General features: G+C 37.2%; 1 pseudogene; it reads left to right on the top strand.

The window, feature by feature from the left end:
• The first annotated feature begins 1,926 nt into the window (after window positions 1-1,926).
• Window positions 1,927-5,931, top strand: LOC118539558 (pre-mRNA-splicing regulator WTAP-like; annotated as a pseudogene).
• Window positions 5,932-13,342: the final 7,411 nt, after the last annotated feature.

Here is a 13,342-nt window from a genome sequence, read left to right as displayed (position 1 = left end):
CTATTTTCATGGATTCTGAGTTGTTTTTCCCTGGCCTTCTCTTTTCCCTTTTTATCTATTATATTGTCTCCAGGTCGCTTATTCTCTCTTCTGCCTCAGTTACCCTAGCTGTTAGATTATCTAGATTGGATTGGATCTCATTGATAGCATTTTTAAGTTCTGCCAATTCACCTTTTATTTCTGCCCTTAGAGACTCTATGCTGCCATTACTTGATTTCTCCATTCTAGCCATCGTCTTCACAATTGCTAGCCTGAATTCCATCTCCGACATCTTGGTTATATCTGCATCCATTTGTAAATCTGCAGCATAAGTCATGATCTCTGAGTCTTTCCTATTTTGGGGGCTCCTCCTGCTAGTCATTCTGTTGATGGGTGTTTGAGGGAATGTATAGAGTCCAAATTATTGGCCAGAACCCAAGCAAGATGCACCTGTTTTCTTGGGACCTTAGGGTTGCTGGCCTCTTGTTTTCCCAGCCTGTCTTCTGCAGGAGGGGCCTGCCACGCAGTTACTCAGGCAACCCTGTTTGGGCGGAGTTGCCCTGCCCCCCTGTGGCGGGGGATGGGCTCAGCGGGAATCAGTCTTTGGGGCTTTTGTTCTCTGGCGGCTTTCCCTGGCGGCTTTCTGCGTCTCTTCTGTGAGTCAGAGCAGAAGAGACCGTTTCCAACCCTCTGCCTCAGAGCAGAGAGACCTCAGTCTGTTCTTTAGTGAACTCTCCAGGCCACACCGTCTCCGTTTCTGTCCGTGCTGCTATAAACTGCAATGTCCCAGGTTGTGCACCCCTCCGCAGCGCCCCCTATCCTGCCTTCAGGTGGGAGCATGTCTCTGCCTTTTGTGCTTCTAAAACCACCAGCCGCTCCCAGTTCACCCCCTCGACCCCGCCGCTCCGGGTTTCCGCCCCGGGGGGTGGGGGGGCTGCCCTAGAGTCCTTTCCCCGCCGCTACCGGTCTGCGAGTCTGTGCCCGGGCCCCAGCGTGCGAGGCTGTCGCTCACCGGCGGTGTAGGATCCCCACGGCCAGGCACCCTCCCGCTGCTATTTTTCCTCCGATATCTGTCCGCGGAATCACGGCTCCCCGCTTGGTACCTCAAAACCAATCACCTGCGATATTGTTTGTAGAGATCCAGATCTTCTTACATCTCAGGCTGGTTTCGTGGGTGCTCAGAGTGGTCTGGTAGATATCCAGCTCGATTCCGGGGAGCAGTTGAAATAGGGTCCCCTACTCCTCCGCCATCTTTCCCCCCGACCCTAAATAGCTTTTGAAATGAGATAGGCAGGAGTGCCTGACTGGCTCAATCATTAAGTGTCTGCCTTTGACTCAGGTCCTGATCCCACGGTCCTGGGATCGAGCCCCTCATCGGGCTCCCTGCTCGGCCGGGAGCCTGCTTCTCCCTCTCTCACTCCCCTGCTTGTGTTCCCTCTCCCTCTCTCTCTCTCTGTCAAATAAATAAATAAAATCTTAAAAAAAAAAAGAAATGACCTAGGCAATAAACTAACCATTAGATATGAGTTAGGTAACCTATGCTTTTCTCAACCTTTGAATCCAATTTGAATGTGTATGTGCATTATATTTTTATTTCCATACAACAGTCAGAGATTTGACACAGCAATACCCATAGTTTTTTCTGATTAAAAAAGAAAAATCATGTCTTCTGTATTGGCAACATAGCTGGTAACTACTACATATTAAAAATATATTAAAGGCCTCTAGTTTTTCAAATTGGCAGTTATTTTACAACTAATAATGTAATGTTCTTACTTTCTCTTCTGTAGTTAAGGGTAGAAAGCAATTGAGCAAGAAAATCTTTAAAGCCACAAAATTGTTACTATTCAGCATAACACATTTACTCTTTAAAAAACAAAAAACAAAAAAAACAAGTTATTCAGTACCAGCACTTATGTGACAGGCACCATTCTGGGTACTTCGGATATGATGTAATTGCCCCCTGGATTAGGAGTACACAGTTGATGGATAAGAAGAAAATTTCAAGACAGACCAAAAGTGTCATTTTGGTACAAATATTGAGTGTTATAAAAACAACACAGGAAAATCATATGGTTGAATCTTGAATAGATATTAGCTGGGAATGCTTCCTTGATAGAACTTGTGACGGACATAATTTAGCTATAAGAGGTATTACTGACTTGAATTGGGGGTAGAAGAAAACTGGGAGAGACACAGTTGTAGGTAGAAGGAGGGAGAAGTCATTCCAGGAAGAAGAAATAACATATGCACAGGCTAATGGTAAGAGAAGTAAGAAAAAAATGGCATATATAATGGAGTGTTCATGGTTCAGTTTAGCTAGTACAAGAATGTTCTCTTTGGGAAAGGAGTCAGAGGTCAGACTCTGATGCAGGTATTGATCTTTTTTTCTCCTTGCCAATGTCTTGATTTGAAATGTCTTTACTGATTCTGTGAATATTTTAATTGATTGCAGATTTCTGGAAGGTACGTTTTGATGACAGACATGATTCCTTTGTTTCTGTTTATTTGACTCAATCTGACCAATTTCCCACAGCTGGTGATGATGTTCTCAGATCTGACACTACACCGCTTTTATCATTCCATGTATTTTCTCATCTAGAAAGAGCTATTCTAGTTTTCTTCCAAAAATCTGAAGAGGGCTTTTCTCCGACAGTTGGATGCTGTAGATGGCTTTCTTTACTTTTGTGTGTGTGTGTGTGTGTGTGTGTGTGTGGTGTGTGTGTGTGTGTGTGTGTGTGTGTGATAGAGAGAGAGAGAGAGGGAGAGAAATACCTATTTGGATCATTGCAGAAAATACAGATTGAAAGCAATATTGCCAGAAAGCAATGCCAAAGCAATTAGGAACAGGAGTATTCAGCTCCTCTTTCCAAACCAAGGATTAGGAAAGGCATAGAGAGAGAGAGATGAAAGAAATAGGTAATTAGTGGCTACCAATAAGAACGTCGAATATTAATAGGTCCATAATGAAATCCCAAAACTGAAAATGCAACTATAACTTGCATTTAGCCAGGCATCTTGCATTTAATAGATCTTTAATAATTAAGCCCTGAAACTGACGCATCCAGATCAGCTTTATATTTATGATACTCAGAAGAAGGATCTGTTTTGCTGAGCGAAGTTATTATTTACGGAATTTTAGTATTAATTTTAAACATGTAAACAATTATCCCACTCTTTTCCTTCATACATTATGATGCTTACTGTACCAATAATTCAATATTATGTTACCTTTTGCTTATTTTATTAACTTGTTTGAAAGGGAAATGTGACAAGAATAAGCCTATATTTTGTCACTGAAGGTGTTGTTGATTATATGATTTATTTTTTTCTAAATGAGCAATATTAAATATTAAAAATTTGGTTACTATTTCAAACAATCCTACTAATACCTTTGAGTGATCATTATTTCTGAATCAAGGGGGCTTATGAATCTGATAAATAATACTTAAACTGTATTTTTCAGTGTTTTTTTAAATATCAAAACAACGATGTGCATGCTCACAAAATTTATATGAAAGATTACATGAAATAATATTTTATATATTTATGGAATAGACAAAGTAAAATTTCCACCATAAATAAACCTTTTTCTAACCCTAAAATATTGCCAGATAACCAACAGGGATTGAGCACCATGTTGGAACAAAAATAGCCCAGAACTACACTTTCAAAGTTGAGCACCTGCCGTAAAATAACCATCTGTGATTAACTGTAATTTAATCATGGATTCATTCCTTTTGTGTACACCGGAAGGGTCTCATAGGTCTTCCCCAGTTGGTCGACAATCAACTTCTGGCATTTTGTTAAGGAAACTTGCATATTCCCTTAGTAGCACCTGCTAACTCTATCTCATTGCAAATTTTGTGAAGATCTTCAGGGATTTTATGGTGGCATTGATAAGCAAATAAATCATTAAACTTGGAATCAAAAGCTGCATTAATTAATCATCTGCCTTAGAAAGCTGATGCCCTCAGCCTTAGGATAAGTTGGTGTTTACTTGTAAGTCATATAACTTCAGATATTTAGTGAAATAATTCAGGTAGCCAAATATTTGTGACCCATTTTAATATCTTACAAAGAGGCTTTTCATCATTTTATCCACAACTGTTTATCTCTTTATAAGAATTAGATTGTGATAAAATCAATGGTATTATATATTTTACCTTTGCACTGATTATTTGATTGTTCTTTTTATTAGATATTTTAAAAATATCATATTCTTTTTTATTATGTTCAGTTAGCCCCAAAATATCATATTCTTATAAAGATTCTTCATTAAAATATTACTGGTTCAGGGGCACCTGGGTGGCTCAGTCATTAAGCGTTTGCCTTCGGCTCGGGTCATGATCCCAGGGTCCTGGGGTCGAGCCCCACATCGGGCTCCCTGCTCTGCAGGAGGCCTGCTTCTCCCTCTCCCACTCCCCCTGCTTGTGTTCCCTCTCTCGCTATGTCTCTCTCTGTCAAATAAATAAATAAAATCTTTAAAAAAAATAAAATAAAATAAATAAAATAAAATATTACTGGTTCAAATTTTTCTACCTTCACAATAACTATGAGGTAGAACCAATGTTCCTCTGACCCAGATCATCTTCTGTAATGGCAGAGTGAAGAATTGTGTGAACTCCCTCTAAAACAAGAAAATATAGTAAAAGAACTACAATTACAGAATTGTAGCTAAAGCCACAAAACAAAATAAAAAACCTACCAAGAGAAATTATTAATCTTCATTAAGACAACAGTCTATAATGCTTTAATTTGGAGCAATTCAAATACCCCCTCTCTCTCTAAATAATCTGAATAGATCTATAAAAAGCAAAGGGTTTCAATTAGTAAAAAAGAGAGAGAAAGAGCCGAAGAGGAGAGGTAGAGAGAGAGAGAAATCCAGGCACAAATGACTTCACTAATAAACCCCTCCAAACATTTTTTGAAAGACTTGATAGGAATCCTTCACAAACTCTTCCAAAAAAGATTACACTTCTTAAATCATTCTATGAGGTCACTATTACTGTGATGTGAAAATCAGGCAAACATATTACAAGAAAACTACAAGCGTCATTTTGTGGCGGTGAGACCACAAATAAAGGAGAGCACAGGGCGGTGGTGGGAGGAGGCGGAGTGTGGGGTGGAGTGCTCTGGAGGCCTGGGCAGTGATCCAGCAGCTTGGCCTTGGCCTATGTGAGTGTGGGTGGCAACCACCCTCTGAAAAGGATTAAGATTCAAGGTGACCAAGGAGAAACCTCTTCCCAAAAAGTTTCCACTGAGTAAAACAGACTTCAAAGTTATAGCACATGATGAGTTAATTTGAAGATGGAAACAATATGAAGCATATGAAGCATATAACCAAGCTTCGGAGGGCAAGTACACAGATCGTAATTAATGATGCAATAGGTTTAAGGGAGTCTGAAGAAAAACTAAACAAGAGTCTGCGCACAGGGAAAACATCCTTGTAATGCGACCAGCAACCAAGGAGCAAGAGATGAAAGAGTGTGGTACTCAAATCAAGTACCTCAAGCAAATCCAGTAGCCTAGTGTTGCCCAACTGAGATCAACAATAGCAGACCCAGTGATCAACTTGTTTTTTTTTTATAAAAATGAAAGGTGAACTATAATAGACTAAAGTCAAACTGGAGCAAGCCCCAAATGAACTGAGTGCCTGGAGGTTTACATCTGATAGGTGAACAAATCATACTCCCCAGTCAAGACTTCCCTGATAGTTCCACTAGGAGAAAGTTCTGGTGGGACAGCCACGTACTGGTTTCCACACCAAGACTTAGACTTTTTGAGCTAAAAAAAGCCACTTTTTACACTATCCGGCTTGTAATGGTTAATGTAAAACTTACCAAATGAAACTTATGCTCTAGCTTTTTTCTCTTCCCCTCCCCCTGCTTCCAAGTCCTGATGGCATGGGACTATTCCAAAGTGGCTGCCTCTGAAAAATTGCCATTCTAAAACTTGTAGACACTTGAGAGATGTTTCTGTTTGAAGAAAAGAGAGGGAGAAATGGAAATATCATGTCTGTGGCACACTGTGTCTTCAGTTTGGAGGAAGGAAAACCTACAGATTTAATATCATGAATTGAACTTGTAAAACTCCAGTAAAATGTAAAAACAGGATACCCATCACTCTTAACCTTGAGCATAGTGACTTAGAGACACTGTATATCAGTGTTGCCAATAAAACTGTGATTGTTGTTGAACCTCTCAGTCAAAACTCAAATGAGGTGAATTTTGCCTTAAAAGTGTTTATTTACTAAGAACCAATTTAATAGTCATGAATTAAATAGTAGATGTCAGTACAGGTAGTTCACATATTTAACCACTTAGTTTGGGGCTTTATATTACGTGATTGAGCCTTAAATCCATGTGGTTTTAATCAATGGTTTGTTCTTTGAATGGTTGCTAATGCTGTAGATGATCTTATCGAGGACTGTACAAACATAAAGATATTGTATCAAACTTCAGGTTGAAACTGTTGGAAGCACTAGAAACACTCATTTCACTACTAGATTGTATAAGGATATTGGCTGTGATGAGCAACTCACTGCATTATTTTTTTTTCAGTAGTTAAATTAAATCCCATTCCATTCAGTAGGCACATTTTTGAAAGAGCATTGTTGTTGGTATTAACAGGGGAATGTGTTTCCTTCATTGTATTTGGGACTTTTGTATTGCACTCTTTAAAAAAAAAAAAGATTTTATTTATTTGAGAGAGAGAGAGAGCATGAGCAGGGGGAGGGGCAGAGGGAGAAGCAGACTCCCCACTGAGCATGAAGCCAAACTACACAGGGCTCAATCCCAGGGCCTGAACCTAAGGCAGATGCTTAATCAACCTAGACACCCAGGCACCCCTGTATTACACTCTTAATATTAAATTAAATGTGCCTTGAAAAAAATATTACAAGAAAACTACAGAGCAATAGCCTTTATGATTATAAGTGTAGAATATCCTCAGTAAAATGCTGACAGACTGAATCTAGCAACATATGAAAGGATTGTACACCATGGTTAAGTGGAGTATATCCCAGAAATGTAGGTAGATTTAAGATACAAAAATCAATCAATGTAATCTTGTATATGAATAGAATACATGATAAAAGCTATGTAATTATCTCAACAGATAGGGGAAAAGCATTTGAAAAGTTCTACACCTTGGGCGCCTGGGTGGCTCAGATGGTTAAGCGTCTGCCTTCGGCTCAGGTCATGATCCCAGAGTCCTGGGATCGAGTCCCGCATCGGGCTCCCTGCTCCGCGGGAAGTCTGCTTCTCCCTCTGCCTCTCTCTCTCTCTCTCTGTCTCTCATGAATAAATAAATAAAATCTTTAAAAAAAAAAAAAAAAAGTTCTACACCTTTTCATGATAAAACTATTTAACATCTAGAAATATGTGGGAATCCTCTAAGTCTGAGAAAGTAAAACATGCACAACTAATAGGATATTTAATGAAGAAAGACTGAATGTTTCCTCTTAAAATCAGGAACAAGAAAATTATATCCATTTTTACCACTTCTACTTAATACTTTACTGAAGATTCTAGCCACGGCAATTACATAAGAAAAAAAAGATAAAATGTATCCAGATTATAAAGAAAGAAGTAAAATTATTTTTATTTGTAAGTGACCCAATCTTGGATATAGAAAATCCAAAGGAATACAAACACACACACACACACACACACACACACACACACACACACATACACACACTTTATCTGAACTAATAATGGGATTCAGCAATGTGGCAATATCCAAGATCAATTTACAAAAGCCAACTGTGTTTTTATATACCAGTAATGAATGATCTGGTCATGAAACAAGGAAACAACTTAATTCATAACAACAGCAACAAATTAATAACTAGGAATAATTTTAACAGAAGAAATACTAGATTCATACACTGAAAATTTCAAAGCACACTGAGACAAATTAAAGATCAAAAACATCCCATGTTTCAAGACTTAATATTGTTAAAATGGCAATATTCCCCCAAATTGATGTATAGAGTCAATATAATTCCCATGTAATTCCTGCTAGTGTTTTGCAGAAATTGGAAAACTAATCTTAAAGTTTATGTGGAAATTCATAGGGTCCAGAATAACTAAGACTATCTTAAAAAAAAAAAAAAAAGAACAAAGTTGGAGGATTCACATTTCAATTGACACTATAAAGCTACTGTAACCAAGGCAGTGTTACACTGGCAAAGAACAGACATATGGATCATAAAGTAGAATTAAGAGTCAAGAAATACATCCTATATTTATGGCCAATTGATTTTTGACAGAGGTGCCAAGACAATTCAATGGGGAAAATAGCTTTTTCAACAAATGGTGCTGGACAACTAGATATCCACGTGCATAACAATGAATGTGGACTCATGCTTCACACAATACACAAAAATGAGCTCAAAGTGGATCATAGACTTCAGTGTAACAGTTAAATATGAAAAATTCTACAAGAAAGCATAGAAGTAAACATCTGTGATCTTGAGTTAGGCCATAGTTTCTAATGTATGCCACCAACTGCAAAAGTGACAAAAGAAAAACATAAGTAAGTAATTCTTAACACTCTATAATAAAAAGACAAATGACCCAATTATAAAATAAAATGGACAAAGAATTTGAATCAACAGTTCTTCAAATAAAATATGTAAATGGCCTATTTCATTCAGCATAATGTCTCCAAGTTCCAACTATGTAGCACATGTAGGAATGTCTTTCATTATAGAGGCTGAATAATATTCCATTGTGTGTGTATATACCGCATGTCATTTATTCATTCATCTCTTGAATGAATAAATCACGTGGGTTGTTCCCATCTTTTGTATATTTTGAATAATGCTTCTATGAATAAGAGTGTGTTAATATCTGTCAAGATCCCGCTTTCAGTATCTGCCTTTGGCTTAGGTCATGATCCCAGGTCCTGGGATCAAGCTCTGCATTAGGCTCCCTGCTCAGCGGGGAATCTGCTTCTCCCTCTCCCTCTGCCTGCCGCTCTGCCTACTTGTGCTCTCTCTCTCTGTGTCAAATAAATATATAAAACCTTTTAAAAAAGATCCTGTTTTCAATTTTGGGGAACATATAACCAGAAGTGGAATTGCTGTACCATATGTTAATTATATGTTTAATTTTTTAAGGAACCACTATACAGTTTTCCATAGTCTGTTCAGGAAGCTATATCAAAACACCATAAACAGGGTGGCTTAAATAACAGACATTTATATCTCATGATTCTGAAGGCTAAATCCAGGATCAAGGTGCTGGCCAATTTGGTGTCTAATGAGGGTTAGCTTCCTAGTTCATTGATGGAATGTGTCATCACATGCCAGAAAGGAAAAGACACCTCTCTGGGGTCTCTTTTATATGGGCACTAATCACATTAATGAGGGCTCAACAAACACTCATCGAGCAATCTTTGTTAAAAATGATCTTATACTGGGGCGCCTGGGTGGCTCAGTCGTTAAGCGTCTGCCTTCGGCTCAGGTCATGGTCCCAGGGTCCTGGGATCGAGCCCCGCATCGGGCTCCCTGCTCCGCGGGAAGCCTGCTTCTCCCTCTCCCACTCCCCCTGCTTGTGTTCCCTCTCTCGCTGTGTCTCTCTCCGGCAAATAAATAAATAAAATTAAAAAAAAAAAAAAAAATGATCTTATACTATAATAGTAGTAGAAACTGGTTCTCAAAAATATGTGTCTGTAACACCATAATAGTTGAATTATATGGAAGGGGAACTATATAGAAATTTTAACAGATACCAAATAATAGTGATGATGATGATGATGATGATGATGATGATGATATGGCTTCTGGTGACTTAAAGCTTAGATTGAATAAAACACATTGCATGTTTAAAAGCAAAGGGAAGCAAATGTAATCAACTCACCGACAACCCGTAATACCTTTGATATTTATTATTCTTCATAAATTAAACAGAAGAAACAAAAGTATATTTTGGAGATTTATTTTTTTAAAGGTTTTATTTATTTGAGAGAGAAAGAAAGAGCACACAAGCAAGGGGGAGGAAAAGAGGGAGAGGGAGAAGCAGACTCCCCGCTGAGCAGGGAGCCCGATGCGAGGCTTAATCCCAGGACCCGAGATCATGACCAGAGCAGAAGGCAGACGCTTAACTGACTGAGCCACCTAGGTGCCCTATTTTGGAGATTTAATTTAAAATATGTCCAATCAAGACATCAAGGTAAGTATATACAGCATAAAGCATTATGTGGAAATGGCAAGTATTAGATAGGACTCAGCAGGTGCTGAAGTCAATGGCAGTATGGCAGTATAAATAGTTTGCCTATATAGTGTATTTTCTCCATGTGCAGTGCTAACTTTCCCTCACCGGGCCCCACAAGAAAATATTTGAACCAAGTACCACAGATTGCAATAGCATCTACCAGGAGCATATTGTTGCTTTATTACATCTTAATTCAAGGAAAAGAGAATCTTCCTACTGGAGAAAACTTTAAGTGGTACATCTAGGCACTCAGTTTGAAAGGCAGAAGGGATGATCTCATGACACCGATGCTCACACAGTTCATCGCATCCAGATGTTCAGGCACTTAGAAATGATCAGATTGGAGGAGTGGTGAAAATACATGTATCAAACAGCTCATTGGGATAAGCTTCTCAAAAAAAAAAAAAAAAAAGCCTTGAATTAAAGAGCTTTAAATCTAAAAAAAGCAACTGAACATAAAAAGTAACCAAATGGACAAAAAAAACCTGTCATGGCATGGGATGTTCTTGCTATTCAAATAGACAAGGTGACCATTATGTGGATGTCAGGTAACTTCTTTTTGCAGCTGAAGGGCTAACTGAGGGCAAAGAGAAAATGGAAAACATTATAAATATCAGCCATAATTCTGTGATAGCTATCCACATTTTTTAATAAATATATGCATTTATGCCAATTTTGTTTCTCCTCTATTTCTGCTATCACTTTATATAAGAATTACATGGGTGGTAGCTTTATAAATTAGGCTTGAGGTTACTGATTATCAAAGAGGAATTGTAACTAAAAGGAAGAAGAATGAACGTCACTCAGATATGGAATGATGAGTTGATATCTTTGAAGGTTTTTCCATCTGGTAAGGGAACAATAATCTTTCCATTTTAAGAGATATATTTGCCCATATTAGCTAAAAACATGTTATTGTCTTGAAATTTAAGGATAGATATTAAGATGGACTATCTTGGGTATGATGAACTGGCAGTAAGCATCTTTCTAGTAGTCTAGTAGACCTTTCTATAAAGAATAGACTGGAAAGTTGGAAACTACTTTCCAACTCCCTTTTAATTTGGGTTAATGATGTGAATTGTGCTCTGCCAATTAAATTGGCAGTCAGCATTTCGAAGCTAGATTTTAATTGGCTTCTCATATTTCTGGTTTATGGAAGCCAAAGTCAGAATATTGAGTGACATGAGGAAGGAAGAGCTAGAGCATTTCTCCCTATCTCTAACAGCTAACACAACTTCTCCATGGCTCCCACTCCAAAATGGAATGCCCACCGTGGATCCTGGATAACTATGGTCTCTAAACTCTGGTGACATTTCCTCTTTATTTTATCTTTCCTTAATAGGAATAAGAGTATTTCTTGGTCTTTAATCTTGGGAGTTGGGGAAGGGATCACTATTCACCTTTGGCTTCTCAGAAAACAAATTGTCTTCATTAAATTCCCTCTGTTTAAATTCTTAGGTTGGTTTTTGTGATCCTGGTAACTGACTGAAATACTCTGGACATTTCTTCTCTCAAACAAAGTCTTATAGATAGAATTATCACTAGAAGTTACTACGGTAGACTCAGTGTTTGCTGTCCAGTCAAAGTTTCATTTATATCAAGAATCTGTGGAGCTACCTGACCTCAGCATTCTGGGTATCTACTCACCATTTTGTTGATGTTGGCCTACAGTTGTGGCAGTGGCTTTTTGGTTCCAATTTTCAGAGATACAGGGATGCAGCTAAGATAATATGTTCTCAAACTCCCTATTTCCAGACGTGATCTGTGATTTCATAAACATTTCCATTTTCTGCTAACAGAACAAAACAACAACAACAGAAAACCTAAAGTGGACTGTCTTCCTATACAGAACCTTAACTGATACAACCTGAGTGTTTAAAAATATAAAATTCAGCTTAGGTTAAGATATTACATTTTTAACAACATTTTAAAACATTTTACCTTTTTATCTGATCCGTTTTGAATCATAATTTATAAAAGAACTAGTGTTCACATTTTATTAAATTTATGAGAAGCATTTCTTACAATATTAAATATTCTTTTCTTTTTTTAAAAAAAGGTTTTCTAGCTATTTATAAGCCTTCAAGAGTTTCATAAACCTTGGATTGATTAAACAAATAAAAACTAAACCCTAACTTGAAAACCAATTTCAAGTGGTTATGTTGTCATGAATTTAAAATTATATTGTGAAAACAACTTTTCTCAAGTTTATCCAATAACCTGAAATATCTAACAACACAAGAGGTTTAAAGTTAAAAGAAATCAGTTTCTTTTGGAAAGTTTTTTTTTTCCATGTTGTATGGGATCCCAGAATTAAAATGTTAATGCATATTATTATATTTTCATTTGTATTTTAATTCAGCAAACATTTCTTTTAATCATAGTGGTGTTACCAGTAGTACAATGTAATCTGGAAAACTGAGCTGTCTTGTTGATCTGAATTAATAAATTTTCTTAATGCTAATTATTACCCTTTACCAATAGATTTCAAACACCACACAGTATATATTACTAATCAGAAAATACTGAAGAATAGGTTACAATATGTAGAAAATCAAAATGAGACATGGCAACTTTGTAAGAGAAGGATTTAAACTCTAAGATTTCTTTATATAATACACACAGGCACAGAGAGGCACTACCTATCTATCCATATATAGAGATTTATATCTCTATATATGGATAGATATAGTTGGATGGATCTATGGAGAAACACCTTTAAGTATTCTTGGAATGGGCATTTTTATACGAGCTTAATGATGCAAAGCATGTATTCACTCCATTGTAATAAGTCAGTTGGCATTTTCACAAAAATTGGTAAATTTTAATTACTACAGCAAGTAAGAGGATCTTAGAAAATACTTATAATGAGTGGAAGTCGTATTTTTTTTGTTACCCTGGAGCTTTTAGGCACCTGCCGTATGTTTCCTTTAATAATTGCTACAGTTGCCTTCTCTATGTAATGTAAGTACTTATTAAGTTACAGTGGCTTACACAATACATTCAACTGTAACCAATATGTATTTGAAAATGTCTCTATTTTTCCTTTTTCATTTCATTTGAAGATGCTCTTCCTCCCTTAGGAGAAAAAAAAGATCAAAGAGATAGTCAAAGAAAATCATATGGGAAATAATGTA

This window comes from Halichoerus grypus, chromosome 5 (genome assembly GCF_964656455.1).
Source record: "Halichoerus grypus chromosome 5, mHalGry1.hap1.1, whole genome shotgun sequence".
Taxonomy (NCBI): domain Eukaryota; kingdom Metazoa; phylum Chordata; class Mammalia; order Carnivora; family Phocidae; genus Halichoerus; species Halichoerus grypus.
The sequence above is the reverse complement of the archived record's forward strand: the minus strand, read 5'-3'. Positions and strand labels throughout refer to the sequence as shown.